Genomic DNA, 21,800 nt, shown 5'->3' with positions numbered 1-21,800 from the left:
GGCTTCCTACCCAAAGCCCGGAACTTCAACTGTCCAGGGGAGACCTTGGCTGGCCAAACACCCCCGACCGGGCAGACTCCACTGTGGGTGGAACCCCTGGGTGGCTCCAGGAGGTAGAGAGTGGTGACCTCCAGGGGGGCCTAGGGAAGTCAGTCCCCAGCCCTATCCCACGAATACTGAGCGGACTCTGACGTGAAGCCAAGCGAGGGCCTGCCTTGCCCATCAGGCTCTTGGTGGGCAGGGCCAGGGAGGAGAAGGATCCTGTGCCCTGATAGGGGACACAGCCCAGCCGATGTCAGGTTCCTTCCAATCAGATCTAGCTTCTGAAGACTGTTTCTTCAACAGGTCCCACTCAGGAGGCCCTAGAAGAGTCTCATCTTTAGAACAAGGTAGAAACTACACAGCTGGAGTAGCAGGGCCCATATGCCATACGCCTGAGACACTGTAAATGCTCAGACTGCCAGCTCTTACTGACTATAATCATTACGAATCCAAAAGTCTCCCTGCTGCTTCTCCTTAGGGGTCCGAATACAACCTTCTGACGATTCAGAATAAATCTAATCCCTTTTCAATAGGACAACTGTTAAAAACCTTTGAAGACCCTTTCCTCGAGTCCCCAAGAGATAGAGTGGCAACTCAGTCTGGCTAAGTTCTAGCAGTTTCCATCTTAGGAAGTTACCTCCCCATAAATATGTTTCATTGTCTCTGAGTTGAGCAGAAACGCTGTTGAAATCGATACATGAATCTAAAAGTATGCATAGTCACCCTGTGAGCCACAATTTTTCATTAGAGGCACCTGGTCACAGAACTTTCTGGATATACTGAAACTTCCCACCCCCAACAGAGAGTGAGTTCTCAGCGGCTCCTCCCCCAACAGGCGAGGTAAGAGGCAAGCCAAAGTAGGCATCTGAGGTTTAATTTGGTTGCTGCCTCTTGCCGGCCGCGATTACTCACGGAACTTAAAGGAGCCACTTACCTCCGTGTGAAATAGAAAAATGATACTGCTGATCTGTGGGATTGCAGGGCAACCTCGTGGCCGGGCCCCCTGGGCACGCGTGGTGCACACAGGCAGAGCACAGGCTAGAGGAGCCCCAGTCTGGCTGCCCAGACCCACACCTCCCTGCAGTGCAGTGCTGTATTTGCTCCGCACACCTTTGATAAATGGCTCTACTTTTATATTCTAATTGGTAACAGAAAAAACACCTCAGATGCCCAGGAGAAGCCCCAAGTCCCAGCTCAAGCGGGAGATGAAAGGGTTTCCAATGAGAGGCAAAGACTGTCACAGGGAAAGAAAATGCAGGATGCAAGTTTGGGGGGAGGTCCTGTTCTCCAGCCAGGAGAAAGCTTGTTCTTGAAGGTGTGGGAATGAATGTCCCAGACCTAGAAAGCAGACACGATCAGCCGTGTCCGTGGGCAGGGACAATTCTCATATGGGAAGTTAGCACTCTTGACTATCCAATGAGAGGGATGGGAGGTGGCCAGACAGGGTGACAGCCACCCAGCAGGTGGGCAAGTAAGACATCCCATGGGCCAGACCAAACTGGCCCGGACATGCTCTGCACCTGCCAATTCTACGGGTTCCTCAGCACATCTGTTCCTTAGTACATCCTCATCTCCTGTCTCCGCCCCCCAGCCTCCACCCCTTCCAGGAAAGCAGAGCTTGTGACTATTCATCGCTGTCCCGCAGATCAGCACTGGATCGCGCAGTCCCCCGGTCTCTAACTGAGTGCACTTATCCAAGTCCGAATTCGGGGCTGGGCGAGGCGGGGTGGGGCTGGGACTACCTGTCTATGAGCTTCTAGGGAATGCCATCTGTGGGTGTGAGAGCCGCTTCTAGAGCAAGGGACCCCAGGGAGCAGAACTATTAGGAGAATGGTCTTTAGAGTCAGTCAAGGGTTCAAGTCCCAGGCGTGCTTACTTCCTGGCTCCAGGACCTTGAGAAAGTTACTTGACCTCTCTGAGATATAGTTTCTTCATCTGTCAAATGGGGATAATACTGCATCAGAAGCTGGCTGGGATGATCTGGTGACGTACGTTAAGCATGTTTGGAAAATACTGAACACCCAATAAATATGGGGAATTAAGTTATTACTAAGAATATATCGATATCAAAGTCTTATTAGGAAGATCGGGGGAAGAGGGGAAGAGCATGGTCTCGAGGCTACTGCCACAGGAGGCCACCCCAAGCTCTGGGAGGTGGCTCCAAAGACAAGGTGCCTGCTTCCCTGTAGCCGAGGTCTCAGGGAGAGATGGAGACCGTCAGCAGGCCAGAGAGAGATGCTAGCCACAGGCCGGTCACAGAAGATGTCTGGTCCAGAGCAAAGCCAGAGGGTGAGGTGGGGAGGGGATCAGAGGGAACCCCCCCCCCCGCACTTATAAAGTAGATTTCCTGGAACTAAATAAGAGATCAGGCCCACAAGGAGGAGAGGACATTTTCTCCTGTGTTATCTCCTGGCCACCCCCCTACTATTTCAACCACAGAGCCACACGTGCAGCTCCAGAGGTGAATCCCGAGACCCCCAGAGCTCAGCATCCCAGAGTCGATCCCCACCTCTGTGGTGACCCTCTTCGTGCCCCATCATTTAGAGCGCACAAGCATGCGTGGACCAGGGTAGACGCCGAATGTGCTAATCTGAGGACCGACTGGAGATGGGGAAGAAGCTGGAGGAACCCCCTGGAAGCAGGTCAGCCTGGTTTGAGCAAAGCCCCTGCTGGCGTCTGGCTCTCTAGAGCGGGATTTCTGCCTGGGGTTGGGGGGGGAACCCTCCTGTGTCCTGGGGGCCACCCTGTGCCTTTAGGATGCTTAGCAGCCTCCCCGAGCCTCTACCCACTAGACCCCCAGAGCCTCCTCCCTAAGTCGTAACAATCAAACACTGCTATATGTCACCCCAGCTGTCACCCCGTTTGAGAACCGCTGCTTGAGACAACCTCTCCTTGGACCGAGTTACCTCGAGGAAACACAGGAGGGCTGGGCGCGAGGGGCTGGGAACTCGGCAGAGGGCCAGCCTCTCGTAGGCAGATAAGCTCCATTTCCTCCCTGTAAACCAGCAGCGCTGGCCGTGGACGGCATCTCTGAAGCCTTCTGCGCTGAGAACTTGGGGCTTGGCCTGGCAGCTCTCGGGCTTCCCGGCCTCCTCTGTCTCTGCTGGGAGAGGCTCCGTGTTGGGGAGGCTAAGGAACCGCAGAGCCTGGGAGCTCGGGCCCAGCAGACAGCGGCCTCCACCCAGCTCCCGCCGTGCGTGGCTCCGGGGGCCCCGGGGAAAGCAGCTTTTGCAAGGGCAAGGCTGGAGTGGGCGCTGGGAGCTCTGCCGGCGAAGCCAGGGGACGCGGAGGCTGAGTGGAAGAGAATGTTATCACAGAAACCTGATTTTTCTACACACTCTATCAGCTCCCCATCTGTTCCTTGATTAAATGTATTACTGTGCTCCCTCCCCACATGCCCGCTGCCAGGATGTCTCCAGAGCCCTGATTACATCTGTGGAGAGAGCCTCAAACCTCACAGATGAGCGGGCCTATCGATCAGCCTGGCAGCTGACGTTTGTTTTAAAATCTGGGGGAGGGTGAGGAGCAGGAGCAGAGCTGGCCGCCCGGTGGGGGAGGGGGTGGGAGCGAGGCAGCCTCTCCCCCTCCATCGCCCTCCATGCCCTTCCCCACCTCCACAAGCGGGCCGTGGCTGAGGGTGACGTCAGAGGTTGATTCCTAGCTCTGGGACCTTGGGCGAGCCTCTGTCCCTTCACAGACTGTTTCCTTCTCTTTATCCTGGGGTACGCTGGAGCAGGTGGTATCAGGGTCGCTTCTGGAAACAACTTCCAAGCCTGGCGTGTGAGCCAGCAGCCCCGCATCCTTGGGATGCTTATAAGGAATGCAGGCTCTCAGGCCCAGCCCAGGCCCGCTGACTCAGAATCTGCCTTTTAACGAGACCTCCTGGGGCCTCCTGAGCACATTAAAGTGTGGGAAGCGAGCGTCCACGTTGCATTCATTTGACTGCTTCCGAGAGGAGCACGTAGGAGAAATCCCTCCAAGGGAGCTATTCGATATCTCCTCTGGCCTCAGAAAAATTTTACAGGGATTTTCTTCCTGCAACAAAACCTTAACCCTGACCAGGAACCAGCTCTGAAATCCTAGCCACGGGCTGAGCCCCTGGACGACAACAGTCAATGGACCAAGCCCTGAACAAAAGTGTGGGGATGAAGAGAGAAGCAGGTCTCACTTCCTGCCCTTGGGGGACCCCCTGGCTGGGACGGAAAGATGCCAGAGAGAAAGGCCCGTCCTGTGGGCTCCTTACCAAGCACCTGTTCCCTCACCGGGGAGTCAGCAAATCCCCAAGAGCCGTGCCAGCCCACGACCGGGCGTTCATTCTCTGGAGCTGCTGTGCAGACTCACCCTGGTTCTCTTGAGTTCTCGAAGCTGGGGTCTGAAATCTAGGGTTGCGCTTCTTTGGGAAGTTCCCGCCTCACCTCGTCCAGCCGCTGCCGACCCTTGGCCGGTAGCTGCATGTCCCCGGGTGCTGCCTGGTCTTCACACCACCTTCTCTCATGGAGATTAAAGCTCCCCTGCCTGTCTCTAAGGATGGTTGCAGTGGCACTCTGTTCTGGCCCAGAGCGTCTAGTCTCGAGCTCCTTAATTTGTTTTCATCTGCAAGGATGCTTTTTCCAAATAAGCTCACGTTCTCAGGTCTGAGTGGGACATGGTGTCTTTCGGGGGGTTGCGAGGCAAGCTACCACGTGCCCCAGTCAAGACGTGGGCTCACTGTGGGGGATCCTGGATGAGTCCCTCCACACGGCTGGGCCTGTGTCCTCCCCGCAAGTTGGGAGCATGATCCCCGCTCCGGGGTGGTTGCCTGCTCGAGTGGCACTGGGGTTCCCTGTGTGTGGGGGGTGTCCATTCAACATAGCCAGGCCACCCTGTCCCTCTAGAGTCTGCCAGCAGGTCTGGGGAGAGACTTAAGAATTTGCATTGGCAACAAGTTCCCAGGTGGGACGGAAAACCTCGGGGTTCAATGAAGTGATGTGCCTGAGGGACCTAACAAAGTCACACCCAAAACACGTGCAGAAGAGATGAGCATCGCTTTTTGGTGAACAAGCAGCCACGACACCCCCCGGGGCCGCTTGGAAGACAGTGCGGCGGCGGAAGAGCCCGTCTCCTGGAGCGGCTGAGCCCCATGGGGGCTGGGCTGTGTCTCTCCCTCTTGCCCACGGCTCGCAGCCTGTGATTTAGCACAGCCCTGCCTTCCCAGGCCGTGAGCCAGGCTCTGTGCGGGGTGGCCTGGCCTCGGTCAGCCCTCGCTGCTCAGCTGCCTGGCTCCCCGTGTGGTACGTACGTGCACATGAACAGTGAGCAAGCGTGCGTGGACCAGATGCATAGGAAGGTAAGGAAGCCTACGGAGAAGCGAGTGACAAGCCCTTCTGAAGGGGCTCCCAAGGAAGGGGCGGTGTCCTGCGGGGTTGGGGGCAGGAAGCAAATTCGGCAGCAGCTCCGGAGTGATGGGCATTGTGGGCAGAGGGCATGGGTGCCGTACGAAACATCAGCGTGGCTAAGTCACCGTGTCTGGGAGCTGGGGGCTATGGGGGAGAGGGGCTGAGCACCGACTGTGGCGGGGCCAGGAGAAGAGCCGTTCCTGCCTCACTCGGGAGCGAGGACCTATATCCTACAGGCAACATGGGGACATTCCAGGTCTTTCTTTGAGAGGGTGACTTGGTTATCTTCATGTGGAGGAAGATTGCCCTGTGGCAGTGTCAGGGGTAGAGGGACATGGGGGAGACTGGACACAGGAAGATCATTTAGGCAGCTGGCAAAACAATTCAGGCCAGGATGAGAAAAAGCCAGACTGGGGCACGCGCCAGGGGTTGTCTGGCTGCTGGCTGGAGGCGCGAGCGAGCAGAGAGCAAATTCCCAATGAGGCCGCTTTCACCCCGGCTGGGAAGTGGGGGGACTCGGAGGCCACTGCCAGCGATGCCCTGATGCCCTTGGGCAGGTCACGCCGGGAGCCTTGGCTCTGCCTTCTCCGGGGAGCGTGTCCAAACTTCCCAGCTCCCCCAACCCCTGCCCCATCTCCTCCTGGAGGGAAGGTGCATCCTCTGTAATTAGAACAGCAATCTCTGCCGAGTCTCCCCCAAATGTTAAACTAGTTAATTTCTGTGGGGATTTTTCTTTAAGCCGGCATGACACAGGCTTTAAATCAATTTGAAATCCGTTGTCTACAGACCCACACAGAGAGGGTCCATGGAGGATGGGCTCCAGTTATTCTCATCAGTCAGGGGGGACAGGACAGCTGTGCTGGGTTTGGGGTGGGGTGGGGAGAGACAGGCTTCCAAGGTGGGGATGGAGGTCCGTGCACGGGGCCACACCAGGAAGGCGCAGAGCGGAGTGCATGTGGATGCCACCGCCAAGCTGGGTGGAGTGAAAGACGGAAAGCCGACTGAAAGGGTTGGGTAAGGTTTGGGGATGCTGAGGTCCCCACCACGTTCCGTGGTAGCAAGTTCTCGGGTCCCTTTCCCTAGGATTCCCTCCATTAAATACATAACACTGGTCACATAGGAAAGAAAGGACAGGACCCGGACTGGGCAGCGGTCGTGGTGATGGTGGTGGTGGTGATGGTGGACAGAGGGAAGGTCAAAGGGACTCCTTCCCAGCCACTTGCCGCCTGCTTGGGAGCTCAAGATCGGGGAGAGCATTTATGAATACAATCCATCTTGCCCCGCTACAAGGAGACAAGCCAGATTCACTGGCTCCATCTTCCTGCCCAAATGGCTCTCTCCTCCCTCAGAATGTTGCCCATCCTCTCGCTGTCCTCCCCCACCCCAGGGAGGCCTCCATGTGTCCGCCCTAAAGCGAAGGACTTGGGGAAGGTGCTTTACGACACTGACCGTGACCGGATCACAGGGGAATTGGGGAGGAGCATCAAGGCCGGGCAGCAGACTCGGCTGCTCTGCGGTAGCCGCACGTTGTGGACAGCGTTGCAAGCTACAGCCCGGCCCCTCCCGCTCCTCTGCCCAAGGAAGGGAACTTCCTTTCCTTCCCCCCTGATCCCCAGGGCCAATCAGGGGATCAGGCTTGGTAGTCCTGCCAGCCAGGGCCAGCCAAGTGACCCAGCTCGGCCAGGCACACACCCCAGCTTCAACTTTGCAGTGCCTGGTGAAAACAGGCAAGCACAGGGGTCTCTTGGAGCAGCGGCTGTGTCCAGAGACTATGGTGGCAGAAATGACAGAGGCGGACAGATCCCGCTGCCCAGCCTCCAGGACCCCCGTGCTCCCTACTTCCCAAGTCTTTTTGCATTCTCCCATTGACTCTGTGCACCTCAACATCCTTCTAGAACATTCTCCCTCAGCACGGTGTTCCGTTTCCCACAACGAGAACCCTGATGGAGTCAGAAGGATGTTCTTCCAAGTCTGTGACAGACAGAGAAAAAAAAAAAAGTTTCTGTGGAGGGTGGAAAGCAGTGTCCCTTGCCTGCCCAGAGGTTGGCATGGGAGGCTGAGCACCCCGGCCTGCCCTAGCAGAGGGTGAATGGTAGCAACCTGACTTTGATCCTCCTTTTTCTCCTTAAAGAACACGAAGTTCTTTTATGCCCTGCTCTTGCTTGTGTCATGACGCCAGGAAGCTCCAGGAAGGGCAAGCTCAGGGCCCAGCCTGGGCCCCACAGCCAGACGGAGGTGGCAGTGGCAGTTAGATCAGGGGCAAAACAGCCCCTCCCAGGGCCAAGAGCAGCAGCCTGGCCTTGCGGGGGAGGGGGGCGGTCTCAAAGAGGTGGGCGGGGAGGAATCGTACACCTGCCGCCTGCCAGCCCTCTGTATGCGAGTGTTATTCCAAGCGCTTGACATAAATGAATCCATTGAATCCTCTCCACAGGGCCACGCAGCAGGTTGGTGTCACTGTCCCCACTTTAGAGTTGAGGAAAGAAAGGCATAATTCTGCACAACGTAACCTGGGTGTGCGTGCTGGGATTTGGACCTGCGCACGTCTGCTCCGGGCTCCGGGAGCCTGCTGAGACGGAAGGAGAGGAAGGAGGCCTCCAGAACCACCGGGGAGTAGCAGGTCCCGGAGCGGGGGGTCAGGGTAAGGAGCATCTTCCCGGCCTTTCTATCTCTCCTTCTCAGACTGGCATGGGCGACACCAGGTCCCCAGGGCAGCTCCCCCACAACTGCCTCACTGACCAGGGTCCCGCTCTCCCCAAGTGATCCAACAAGTGTAACTAAGGGCTTATCCTTTCCAAATTTGGCTGTGGCTATGGGGTGGGTACTGCAATCCCCCGTCAGCAGGGGCAGGAATGGCCTTTTCCCGGGAGGCCCTGTGTTGTCCGCTCTGCTAACTTAAACATGGCTCAGGGTATGGGGGCAGGGAGGGGGCCCCGGGGTAGGAACCACAGGCAACTGGTCTTCCCCACCTAGGGGTGCTGGCTTAGCCCCGCTGCCCTCCTTGGCCTGCTTTAGGGTCACACACACTTTCTCCCCAGAAGGGCATTTAGGTCTGTGCCTGGGACTGTTTGCACTGAATTTCTGGGAGGAAGAGGAAAATGAGCAAACATCTGGGAGCCTGCTGGGGGCAGTCAGACCAGGCAATCAGAGCAGGCAAACAAGCAGGTGTTCAGTGGAGGCTCCCTGTCCCCAGAAATCTGGAGAAAGTGGCCCATGCTCTTTGCACACCCAAGGGGGCGGGGGTAACAGCCACATTCCTGTGGTCCTGCCCCCCAGCTCTGGAATCCCAGTTCCGCGGATTTGACTTCTGGACCGAGTGCCCACCCACCGTCCCATGTATGCTGTGTCTGTCCCAGGTGAAACTTCTGATCCCCACCAGAGCAAACAAAACCACCCCACAACCCCGTCCTTCAACTTTCTGAAGCCCTCGGGTTTCAGAGAGGAGAGGGGCTCTGCAAACAGTCTGCAACTTTCTAGTCTGGCCAACGCAACAGCGTCCATCGGGCACTTTGTCCCTGTCTCCTTGAACCTTGTTACAGCTCCACGAGGCGGCCACCGCTCACCACACCCGCCACGAAGTCCATGCCCGGAGAGTCTAAGTGACCCACCTAGGGCTTGCCCCTGCAAAGTCGCAGGTGCCAGGTGTGCATTGAGTCTGGGGTCCATAGATCTTTCTGCAGGAGACAGAGGAGGGGGCCAGGCAGCCTCGAGTCCTGCTCGGGAGGCACTGAGTGGCCCCTGAGTCCAGGGAGCGGACCTCTGGGGGGAGGAGGCACCTGCTGGAGCGACCATCGAACTACTGGCCAGTGGCCATGAGGACGGTTGGAGGTCAAAAGAGAGGGGCCGAGTGCTGAGCACAGAGGCATGGTGGCGGGGGAGCAGGCAGGAAGGAGAGCTGCTGTGGGGAGGCAGAGCCAGCCCCCACCCCCTCCCCAGGGCTGGGCTGCAGGAGGCCGGTGCCTGGAATAGCGAAGTGCTTCTGGATGTACCAATCTCGATACTTTCAGTTTGGCTCCGGCCACGTGGGGCGGGCACAGCCGGCAGCCTCTCCACTCCTGCGCCTCCCTGGGGCTCCAGTGACCTGTAAAACTCACCAACCAGTGAGTTGGCTCCTCCATGCCTCCTCCATGCCCACGCTGCCCCCCTCCACCGCAGCTCTCCCCGCATCCGCATCGCCTGCACTTCCGCCGACTCACTCCCCGGCCCCTCCTGGGCCTTCCAGATCCATCTTGCACACTCCTGGCTCTGGCCGCTCCCTGCAAAGTGCCTGGCAAATGAAAAACCCACGGATCGATGCCAGAAAAATGACGGTCTCCTCTAACCCTCGCCAGGGAAGGGGCTTTCAGCTCAGCCACCTGGGGTGCCAGAAGGGGGGTGCAGTGCTTTAATCTCTTTTTTGTTTTGTTTTGCTTTTGTTATTTGTTTTTTGTTTTTTTTTTGTTTTTTTTTTGTTTTTTTGCTTGCTTTAATCTCTTAAACTCTGTTTTCTCTCTGGGTGCACATCCTAGGGCTGGGGCCGGCTCATGAATCTATCTATCTGTCACCAGCCATGGAGGCGACCACGGAATATGGATGTAGTTCTTGGGATGGGAGGGCGTCGAGTGAAACGTGGCCATGGGTTTGGGGCGCGCTCCCAGCGCCGTGGCCCTTACGCCCCTCTGCACTGAAGTCGGAGCCTCAGATGCCGCGTGGCACGCCCGCGTTGGGATTAATGGCTGAGCGTCGTGCGGCTTTTCAGCCCCAGCCCGTGAATATATATGACGGGAGCGTTGTCGCCGCGGCCGGAGTTAAGGAGCTGCCGACACCTCATTGAAGGCTTGGAGGAAACAGTTTGGCTCGGAAACAGTTTGGCTCCTGGGCCCCCGCTCTGCACAGGGGCTTTCCCTCCCCCTCTCCCTTGCTGTTGGCAGGATTAAGGCAGCGGAGAAAGAATCCAGGGAGAGAAGGGCCTGGAGATCACGGCAGCTAGGAATGCGGGTTTCTAGCCACTGAGCCTTGGGTTGGCATACTAGCTCCCCCGAAAAGCTCTGTGACCTCAGCAGAATTACTCAGCCTCTCGGAGCCTCAGTTTTGGGACTGTGAAGCTCCCAGCCTCTGAGGGCTACAGAAGGTCCCCGGGGTAGCATGTTGGGGGCCGGGTCCACGTGGATTCACTCAGGCTGTGGTCTAGGCTCCAGCCAGAGAGGCTGGTGTTGCCTGGTTTCAGCAGCAAAGAAATCTGGGGAAAGGCTGCTGGGGAGGCTAAGCAGGCGGGACCACAGCCCAAGTCACGGCCCAGGACTGGTCTGCGGAAGCCCCGCCGCACCTTCCCAGGGCACCAGGGGCCTGGGCATCGGGGTGCCACAGAAGCCGCCGCACAATGGGGATGGTGACTACTGCCTGCCCCGTCCCCCTTCACCGGCGCACACTCTGCCCTCATTCTGTTGGTCTGCGTGGCCAGCTCCAGCGTGAGGTCCCGAAGGGGTGCCTCTGATATCCAAGTCCGGTTGTGGGCACATGGAGGCCAGGAAGAGCCTGTGTTTTGGTTGAGTCTCAAGGCAGGAGTGGCTTAAGTCCCAGCTCAGACGGGCAGGCGGGAGCAGCTCCCTCTGATTTAGCCTTTTTGTTCTATTCCGACTTTCAACTGGCATGGATGAGGCCCCGGGGACCAGCTGCTTGGGTCTTCTCATTCACATGTGAATGTCACCCAGAAAAGCTTCAGAGACACATACCCAGAATGTTTGTTCGAATGTCTCTGGGCACCCCTGGCCCAGTCAAGTCTACCCAGAACGAACCATCACCCCGACCCAGGGAAAAATAACCCAGATCTAAGCAGAGAGGAGCAAGGGGAAGGGAAGAAGACGCCAGTTTCCAAGACGGGGTTCCTGAGTTCAGCGATCAGTTTCACGGATGTGCAGACGAGTGGTGACAAGCACACCCCTAGATCCCCCAAACCGGAGTTCCGACCCTGTCTCTGCCATGAAGTGAGTGCGTTTCGGGTGTCTCCACCTCCTCATCTCTGAAGCAGGGATAAGAAACAGCACCTTCCTCCTGGGGGTGCGTGGAGGACTGAGTGATTCATGGGGGTAAGCGGGTCAGAACGCTGCAGGGCAAACAGTAGGCACTCAGTAAATGTCCGTTTTTGGTATTCTGCCCAGGACGGGGGATGTTGGCATGTAGTGTCAAGGGAGCTTGGTGAGGTAGGAACAATGTAGTGAGGAGATCACACAGAAATGTCCCAGGAGGGGCGCCTGGGTGGCTCTTTCGTTTGAGTTTCCAACTCTTGATCTCGGCTCAAGTCTTGATCTCAGGGTTATGAGGTCAAGCCCTGTGCTGGGCTCTGTGCTGGTGGAGCTTATTTAAAAAAAAAAAAAAAAAAAAAAGTCTCGGGAGCTGAGACTGGGCAGCCCACTTCTGATTGCCACCCCCAGGCCCCGCTGCAATCCTGCACCAAGCTGGGAAGGTCTAAGGGTGCAGAGAATTCTGCCCTAAGGCTCAGGCACAGCCCTGGCTGCTTCAGGAAACAAATTTCTGCTCAGGTCCTGCCCATCTTCCCCAGGGTGTCTCCACGAGCCCCTGAGTCTGGAACTAATTCTAGGGCCAACCCTGGCACTTGGGATTTGCCGACAATGCTTCCTAGAGCTGGCTTGGATCTGCTGGCCCCAGCACGCTTTCTTGTCCCCCTGAACTAACTGGTCCTTGGCTGTGAACTCCCAGTCTCCTGCAGTCCCTCAACAGCAGGAGAGATCCGGTTCCTTGCCAGTGTCTGCCCAGATCCGGTCCTCTGCCTCCACTTCTTAGAGTACGGTCCTGACAGCCACTGAAAGATAAAACCCACCTTCTGATTCCCGAGCCCCTTGGACTGGGGGACAGCAGGACTGTGCTAGTCAGGGGTCCTGATCCCAGGCCCACTCGTGCTGACAGCCTAGGGGAAGTGAAGGCCATCACACGGCATCTCCCCTCCTAGTCAGTATCACAGACGACCCTTGCACATGGACCCACAGGCAGGAGAGAGGGAGACGGACTCCCAGGGCTTCCTGAATTCAGGTCCCTGAACCCCTTTCCTTACTTTGGGGAGAAGGGCCACTGCCTCTCTAGAACATTGCAGCTAATGGAACAGGAGCCCCAGGGATCACCCAAACCGTCTCTTTTCAGTTTAGCGATCACCCACTTCCAAACAGAAGTCAGGGCCCACGCAACTCTCTGGCCAGCCTATGGGGAGCAGGGGCCTTCCGTGTGGGTTTCCCCAAAACAGGCTCTGAAATGAGGAGTTGGGGGGCAGGTGGTTTATTGGGGGGCTGACCCAAGAAGTAGGTGAGGGGCAAGGGTTGTGAAAGGGGAGAAAGCAGAGCCCATGAGGGGTAAGTTTGCGCATGGGTTAGCGCCCGGGCTCAGTTCCACCTGGAGGATGAGGAGTGAGGTCCTGGGGCTTGCAGCCGGCTCCACACCAGACACCCCTTTGGGCTGAGGGAGGACCTGCCCACTAGTGGCCTCCGCAGCAGACCCAAGGACTATGGGTGGGCCCACGCCGCAGGGGAAGGAAAGGGCCCTCTCCCAAGCCCAGGGATCCCCTTTTACAGGCAAATAGGTGGCCAGAGTCATTCCGGACTTAGAACCTTCCTGCCCCAGGAGGGCCCAACCAGTCAGTCCTGAATCTAGGCCCCTTCCTCCTGGTGTCTCTGCTGTCCCCTCCCCGGGGTGGCCTTCGGCACAGCCAGCCGGGGACATTCCGCCTCCGAGGAGAGGCGGGAAGCCGACCAGTGCCAGGAATCCGGCTTCCACGGACGGAGGGGAAGGAGAGAATGGGAAAGAAAGAGCCCTTAAAATACCCCTCAGCTGTTTAAGGATTGGAGATCTGCACTAAATCTCGAGAAAAAGGAGTAATTACGCTGTCAGCAAAGGTGATATAGTTTTTAAGACTCAGTTCCACAGCCGTAATTTTTCCTCATCCTCCCAGTGTCTCCCGGGGGATTTAGGGGCCAATTACCTGTCAGTTTGCTGAGAGGTGCTGTTCCCAGACAGGAAGGCATCACCTGCCGAGGCTTCCGTAAACCCTGCTTGACAGCGTGGGTGGCTGGGTGGGGGAGCTGACAGCCGTGCGGGGCGCGCTGTGTTCAGCAGGAAGGGAATGTCCTGGGATCTGCAGGGAGGAGCCCAGGAGCCCAGAGCACGGCTCCCCTCTGACCTGCCCTGAGTCAGGGCATGGCCTCTGGATTCTCCTGGGGAGGCCACCCTGGGAGAGGGAGCCGGGAGAGGCAGCAGCAAGGAGCCCCAGTGTCTCTGGGCAGTAAGGGGTCTTCTAACGGAACCCAAGCATCTCAGTACCCCCGAGACCCTTTGAGCCCAGTATGGGGTTGCCATAACAGTGGGAGGGGTGAGGACGGCTCTGCAGACAGGGTCAGCCCGCAGGGAGCTGGGGCCCTGTGTGATCTAGAACAGTTACCTAACCTCTCTGTGCCTTCAGGAAAATGGGCTAAGGATGGGACCCACCCCTCAGGTTGTCAGTTATCATGATATCTTCCCACAACTCTCTTCTGCTTGATTCCTGCCGGTGGGGTGGTGGGGGGGGGGCGGGGATGGGAGGGGTGTGTCACCAGACACTCTTGAATACCTCAGTGGACGTGGAGCTCAGTAATGGGAAAGGCAGCCCATTTCCACGTTGGCTTTCTTGGCTGATCCTGACTGGGTCAGGGTCTTCTGTGATTTTTGCTCCTAGTGCTGCCTTAACCCTCAAAGGTCACTTGTTTGCCCCTTCCCAAGTTCTACAGCTTAATGCCCCCATCAAGGCACCCATGCTGTCTATGGGCAGCTGTCAAAGCCAGCACCCCCTGCCGCACCCCAGCCAGGGCGGGTCACACTTGACCTCTCCTTCGGTCCTCATGCTTGAGAACTGTTTCTGCTTTTCCAGGAACATCCTGCACCCCTGGCCTCGGTGACCTGACTCCAGGATGCCCTCCTTGACTGTCAGTCCTGAACTTAAGAAATGTCTTTGAGGACCCGTGGAGTGAGCTCATCTTTATCCCTTTTCACGTTTTCCTTGTTCTCGAAGCCATGAGTTCCTTGGAGCTTCTCTCTAAAAGAACGTTGTTCTGGAGGGCCAATGAACGGGAGCTTCCTTTTGGCGTGGGCTTCTTTCCGGGGCATGTTCCCATTCCAGCCAGCAGAGGACGCTCTGCTCCACGTCTTCATGGGGACCCCCAGGAGGGGCAGGGGATTCAGGGATGGTCCCACCAGCAGGAGCTCAAGTCTCCTGCTGGGTCCCCTTGTTGTCCTAAAGAACATCCCATGGGAGAGGAGGAGGCTCCTGTGGTAGGTGGGGACACTGGCTGACCTTCAGCACCGGGTGAAACCAGTATTTTGCCACTAAAGCCCCTTCCGCTGTCCTTCCCCCAGGCGGGGTTCAGCTTCAGCACCAAGACACAAGATAACCTAGTGGTTAAGATCAGGGGAACCCGGAGCCAGACCAGTTTGTTCAAATCCTGCTTTCCCTGCTCCCAGACTACAGGACCACTGCCCCATGCCTCAGTTTCCCCTCCTGCGCAACAGGGGATGATACTTGGGTTGGTGTGAAAGTTACACCAGCTAGTACTTGGCGGGGGGGTGGGGCAAGCCTCACGGGGACCAGCCCCAGTCAAGACTGTTTTCATGATTTGTCTCTGACCCCAGACTTACGAGTTCCTCAGGGATGTGATAGTCCTACAAGTAAACACACCACCCTCCTGAGAGCGTGGTCTCATGATTATTGTTACTCAATGGTGCCCCCCACCACGGCCGCCCCAACCCAAGCTGCTCATCGAGGTTTCCCACCCCCTACCCTCCCTGCGACTTCTCCGCTGCTGACATTCCAGTGACTTCGAGTGAGCCTCGAGGATTGGCATTTGGAAACTCACCCCGTTTAGCTGACCTGCTCGTTCACCTGGCCCTGACTTGGAGACTTCACCGCCTTCGGGAAGACTTCCCGGGTTGGGATGAGAGATACAGGCTTCCTCCACAAAATCCGTGAGCCCCCGTGCCGCATCCTGGTGGCACTGCCTCAGACGTGGTAAGCTCTCCGGTTTTGGGTCCTTACAACTTACTTACCTGGGACTTGAACATGACAAAGATTTGTGTGAACAACCAGCACCCCCGTTCCTCGGTCCCGCAAACCCCTGCCCCTCGCGCCCTTCCTACCTCCACATCACGCACGGGTTCGTGTCAGTCATGAACCTCCGACCGCTGGTGGAGTATGAGTCGCCGTCTGGGATAACCAGAAGGTTCTTTCCAGGAACAGTGTGGGGGCAGGGCTGGAAGACTCGTCTTCTTTTCTACGAGGGAGGGATGGATCGGCTGGTGGGGGGGGGGGGCACTGACCAGGTAGCTACAGGACGATGGAGAATGTCAGCACCCGGCATGGGAAGGGGTTTTCCATCCACCCAGGCAGCCTGTGCTGGTCAGCCGTCCCCGGAGCTGGTGGGCGAGATTTCCCTCGGCAGGTGGGTCTTGGGGAGTTTAGATGTCGAGGATCCTGGCGCTCCCCAACCTGAGACCCTACCTTCCCCGGTGCCAGCCTGTCCACCAACCACAGAGCTGTGGCTGAGCAGGCAGCAGAAGTGAAAGGTATACGCTTGGAGTCCGGCCAGCCCGGACAGTCACCCAGCCTGGCCACTTGCGACTTCTCTGACCCGTAGGACAAGCATGGTACCCTCGGGTTCTATGGCGGTGAACAATATCCACTCCACGTGGTTTAGGACAGATTCCGTGCGACAAGTCGCACCAAACACCTGGCCCTCAGAGATGCTCTGTAAATGTGTTGTTTCTATTTTGACTGGAAAGCGGAAGGAAGGGAGAGCTCTGTCATTTCCCCAGGGGGACATTTGACCTTCGCTCTGCTGGGACACCCAGGTTTCTGGGTGGGGGGCAAAGCAGGGACGGGTCCCCAGGACCCGCGAGCCCACAGTATTCCCGAGAATGATGGGAACTGGGTGTGTTAACGCCGTGCACGATCCAGGCAGTTGGGAAAATAATTAAGTGCTAACTTGTCATTTTTTTAATGAAGTTCTGGAGTTAGAGATTTATAATTGCTAATGAACCAGGCTAATAATTAGTTGCTTTATAATAAGGGCGATGATCACTCAGACAGAGGCAGAGAGAGCCAGGCTCTGGCCTAATTTTTCTCCTATAATTATGTGACATGCCCAACTGCCTGGAAGTCCTCTCACCCTTCCGTCCTCCTGCTCCAGCGCGGAGCCAAGCTTCCCTGGCGCTGTCCCCACTTCCACCCTCCAGCTCCTGGACCCCGAGTGGCCAGCGCTTCCTGCCAGGCAACCATCCTCCACTGCTGGTCTCCCGCGCTTGTCCTCGACGCCCATGTCCGCCCACCCTTCTTTAGGAGCATGGGGTGGGGTGGGGGTGCCGGGGGGAGGGCGGTGGAGGGGCTGGTTCAACAAGGCTGGGCGGGGCTGGCAGCCAAGCAAAGAGGGTGTGGCTTGAGAAGGCTCTCGTCTCTGGGCTCCTCCCACCCCTGCACCCTCCGCCTTGGGGAGAGGGTGGACGTTCCTGTCCTCCCCTAGGGTGGCTTAGAGCCAGGGGAAGGCTGGCAGTAGTGGGGAGCCTGCCTGTAGCAGGCTGCAGGGGGTCTTGAAAATGCTGTGCATCTTACTACTCCAAGCGACAGAGCAGAGCAGTGAGCAGCGAGCTGGGAGAGGAAGTCGGCTCGGACAAGTCTCAGCCTTCGGGTTTCTCCGAGGCAGAGTGGAAAGGGCCCTGGGTGGGATGCTGAGAAGCAGGGTGCAGAGCCTGAGCCCACCGGGACCTGTATGAGCTGAGCAAGCCTCCCGACATCCCAGGGCTCAGGTTGCCTGGGTGCAGAGTGACAGAGCTGGCCTGAGAAGGCTGAGATCTCCTCCAGGGGAACTTCTAGAGTCTGAGGGCTCTGTGCCCTGGGCGTGGGTTTTAAGAAGATCACAGAGGACACAAGCCTACGGCCCCTCTGGCAGCCCGTGGGGTGGGGTGGGGCTCGCAGGAAGAGAGGATCCTAGGGGAGCCAATGCCAGTGTGCGAGCCAGTGTGGATAGAGACAGACCCAGAGGGAAGCCCCTCTCCCGCTGTTTGCTTGGGCCCCTGGATTTATGAGAAGAGACATTTACACTGCTGGGGAGAGACCAGAGCTCCGAGCAGGTGGTGCCTTTCTCCTCGGGTGCTTGATAGCTATTTTGAATGGAGTAGGAGATTTCATTCATTCTTTCCGGAAGGGAATGGTTATCACTCCAGCCCTACCCACACGTCCTAGGGTCTCCCACGACTAAGAGGGCTCTCCCTCTGATGAACCTGGGAGTTGGCACAACAGACGCTATGCGCTGATCCCAAAAGGTCCACTCACCTGAGATGGGCTTGTCTCCCGGGGCCCTCGATAGAATTCAGGGGGTCCGCGAAGGTGAGTGGGGAAAAAAACACACCCGTATTTCCAACAGCCTTACGTAAAATGTGTCGTTTCCTTTCAGTATGAATAGAGGTGACAAACCACAGAACATGAGGAACACTTGAAGACTTCTGCGCCAGCGGAACACAGATATTTTCATCTCGTGTTACAGTTTGGCAGATATCTCAAAATATTGTTTATGCTCATCACTACTTGGAAATTATGGTAGTCATTAGCCCTGTAGCTAGATCTTGTTTTTTAATGTGTTAATAAAAGAGCACAGGAATTACCATGTATTCAGCTTTTAAACTATAAATTGCTACAGATTTTTTTAATACTTTGATAGCCGCGTTCAGTATAATTGCTTTCCTCTAGGAATCTCTGTATTTTGTTGTCCCTATGCCCTCTCCCCACCCCGCATTCAAGATTGACCCTTTCTTTTCCCCCATCCATTCCCAACACCAGGCAGGCTGGAGATCTGCTACGGAGAGAGACCCAGAGGAGGTTAGAACTTCGGGAGGGAGCAAAGGGGTTAGTGTGAGCCAGGGACTAGGAAGGAGAAGTAGCCGGGGAGAAGGCTCTGGCTAAGACCTCCGTCCCTGAGGGCTCCTGCTGGTGGAGGTCTGAGTGGGGCACTTTGGGTGGGTGATATGCCAAACCAGAGCCCACATATCCTGGTTCTCACTACCTTCTGGATTCTGTAACACGTGGCATTCCATGGCTGGAACCAGAAGGAGACAGATGGAGTTCTGAGGATGCCTGTGGCCCCACACCCCAATCCACAGCTCTGGGATGCCTACAGAACGGCGGTCAGAGTGGTAGAGAGGGCTACTCCTGGGTTCAGCTGGACAGTGAGATTTCTCGGCGCTGACTGTCCCGACCTCTTCCTTCCAAGAGAAAGAGCATGTTCCAAGGATACACTTGGGTTCATTCATTTGGCAAATATATTGAGAATCTACTAAGTGTGAGACACTTCATAGCCTTTACCACTGTGAGCTCAGCCTAGAGCTGGGGAGACACCCATTAGGCAAATAGTGTGTGCATAATTAATGACAGCTCATTAATAAGTAATAATAGCCAATAATTGATGTTCGGGGCAGTGAGCGACTCGAATAGCAAACAGCATGTCTTATGGCAAGCCCAGCTCTCGGTGGGCACCTGGACGCTGTCCCTGCTCTGTGTTACTTTTGATTTTTCTGTTTTTCAGAAAAATGCAAAATTCAGGATTAGATTCCCTGGACCTATAATGGTTTGCCATAAACCATGGATGTTTTAGCACGGCTCTGAGTTTGAGAATTCTTTTCCTTTGTGCCCATCTATGCCTGAAATGCCAGTAATCCAGCCATGGGGTCACACATCCCAGATTGCTGTCTTTGACATACTTGCACAAACAACCCCCCAGGCTTCGGGTCCTGGCGTGGGGTTTGGAAAGTGTGCGACTGGGGCCGTTAGACGGTGCCCCTGCCTTTGCTTCCTGCTCCCTCCCGGTTCAGCCCTCCCGTCCACCTCAGACCGTGCCATGACAGGAAAGGAAAAGCCATTTCAGAATTAGAGCAAAAGCAAAACAGAATGCAGAGGTAAAACTGCAGTAGAAAGGGGTCACAGGAAAGAGAGTTTCTTCCCTGCTATTTGTACAGATAATTGAGCATTTTCTGTCCCCTTACCCAGTACAGTCCGTCTTCAAAGAGTTTTTGTGTGCATTGGAGGGACTAAGTTGTGAGCAGATGGAGTAATTGGGCAAATTACATGTGGATGTGAAACTCTTTCCACTTGGAAGCTGTGGGCTCGGCAGGGGAGGCAGCCAGCGACTTCACTGGGGTGGGCTTGGGAAGGCCCGTCGCTGCTCTTGTGCTTCAAGTCAGAGCAAAGCCCTCTCTGCACCAGCGCAGGTGTAGAATAGACTTGCAGTCCTCCAGGAAAACACCTCCCGCACGGGCATCGTTCCTAACGCCGATGGGCAACAGCTTCATTTACTGAACTGAATGCACGTGTTCCCAGGTGGATGCCTCACCTCCCCCTTACAGCCCCGTGAAGCCCATGCTGTGTGTTTTATGCAAATCCGAGCAAATTAAGGGGGCTCAGTATCTCATCAACATCACACAGCAGGTGAGTCAGAGAGTGAGGACCCAAATCCAGAAGCCTGATCCTGGCCTCACTCTGCACCGCCGGAGGATGCTGTTAAGGGCAGAGGCACCCCCAAACTCAGTAACATCTAGGCAGAGGGAAGGGACAAAATCGCAGGCAGACTTTTAGAAGGAAGACAACGGAGCCTGGCAAAGGCTGATAGGGAAGAGAAGGGAAACTGACCCCTGCTGGCGTCTCACATGTGGCTGGTATCGTGCTGGAGTTTACCTACACTTTCATTCGATTCTGAAAACAATCATATGCGGTGGGTAAAATGATCCCTTTTCTTATGGATGAGAAAAACCAAGGCTCCGCTATCACCAGAGACTCGAGTTCGTCTAGGAGGAGCTGGCCTCCTGACACTAATGCTTGTCTTCTATTCATTCCTTCATTTGGCAAGCCAGAAGGGTAGGGGGCTGGTAGGAAATAAGCATCAAAAGATCAGTCTAAGAACTGGCTCTAGAAGGACTCCTCCAGGAAGCCCACAAAGATTTGTATTCGTCCCCTTTGGTTTAATATCATCTGCCAGCCTTGAGCCCAGCTGATCCTTTAAAAAAAAAAAAAAAAAAAAAAAACACTTGTTGAAACTAGTGAAAGAGGGATCGAAAGAATGCAACTGATTTTACCATCACCTTAAAAAAAGCAGGCGCTCTCCCTTGATGGAGGTCATTCTGCCCATCTCTTTGGCTCTGGTTTTTTCCTGTCTCTCTCGCTTTCCTGCCTGCTCTCATAGAAAGAGCTGGAAGGGAAATACGTTCATTCGATTCTCCAGCTGCCTCGGCGCCGCTGTTGAGCGTCAGAGCACAGCATTTAAATCCTGTTAAATAACCTGTTTTCATGGGCAACCGCAGCCAGGTTAGTAAATTCCCCACACGCGCACTCTTTAGACAAAACCGACGTCCCAGGTCCGCAGAAAATTGGCCATTGTCCTTTAATGGTGGAACTGAACGCTGCAAATGGCTGCACTTTAAAAGAAAGTTGTTCCCATTCAGACAAAAAGTTCAGCCTACTGCTCTGGAAATTTCCAGTTCATGGCCCATTTCTCTCCAGGTATAAAGGAGAAAATAAGTACCCTTGCAGACAAATGATTAATTTCTGTCAGCATGTTTGAGGCACCTGCGGATGGCTGGCTCTTGGGCTCTTAATCAGTGACTCTGGCCAGGTGAGGGGGGGGTGGTCCTGGCTCTGGGATTTCACACGGGTGACTTCTTGGCTTCCATGCAACTTTGAATTATGGAAGGGGAATTCCTCTTATCACGATCCTGAAGATGGGGTGGCAGTCAGTGAATCAGGGGGGCTGGTGGACTGTTGCTCATTTTTTTCCTGAATCTTGGCGGATTTGATCCTGGCTTTGACCCTGCCTTCCATCAGGACCACCACCACCACGACCACCTCCTTGCCTTTATGAAGTACCACCGCGTGTGTGTCCCCACAAGAACGGTGCTAGGAGCGACAGGCGTTTGCATGTGCTGGGGAATGAGGTAGAATCGGTTGTTGTTTCTGAGGTGGCTCAGCAGATGTCCAGACTGCCCGGTCGCTAGAGGAGGGCTCGGGTGTCAGATCCCTACTTTTGGTACACCCCAGTATCCCTGAGAAATGACACCACCTCCCCCCATCTGCCACAAGTCAATCACGACTTATGAATCCATCATCCATCACTGTGTAATAATCCCAGACTTGGTGGCTTCTAACAACAACCATTTATTTATTCAGTCTTGATCTATAGGTTTCTAATTTGGGCTGAAATCAGGTGATCTGGGTCTTCTATCCTGTGGACCAGACTTCTCTGGGCTCAGTGGCCAGTGGGGCCGTCAGCTGACTGGTCTGGGATGGCTTGGCTGGAATGACTGGGTCCCCTCTCTGGGTCGGGTCTCATCTTTGTGGGC

Source organism: Mustela nivalis (assembly GCF_964662115.1).
Source record: "Mustela nivalis genome assembly, chromosome: 17".
NCBI lineage: Eukaryota > Metazoa > Chordata > Mammalia > Carnivora > Mustelidae > Mustela > Mustela nivalis.
Note: the sequence above shows the minus strand (reverse complement) of the source record.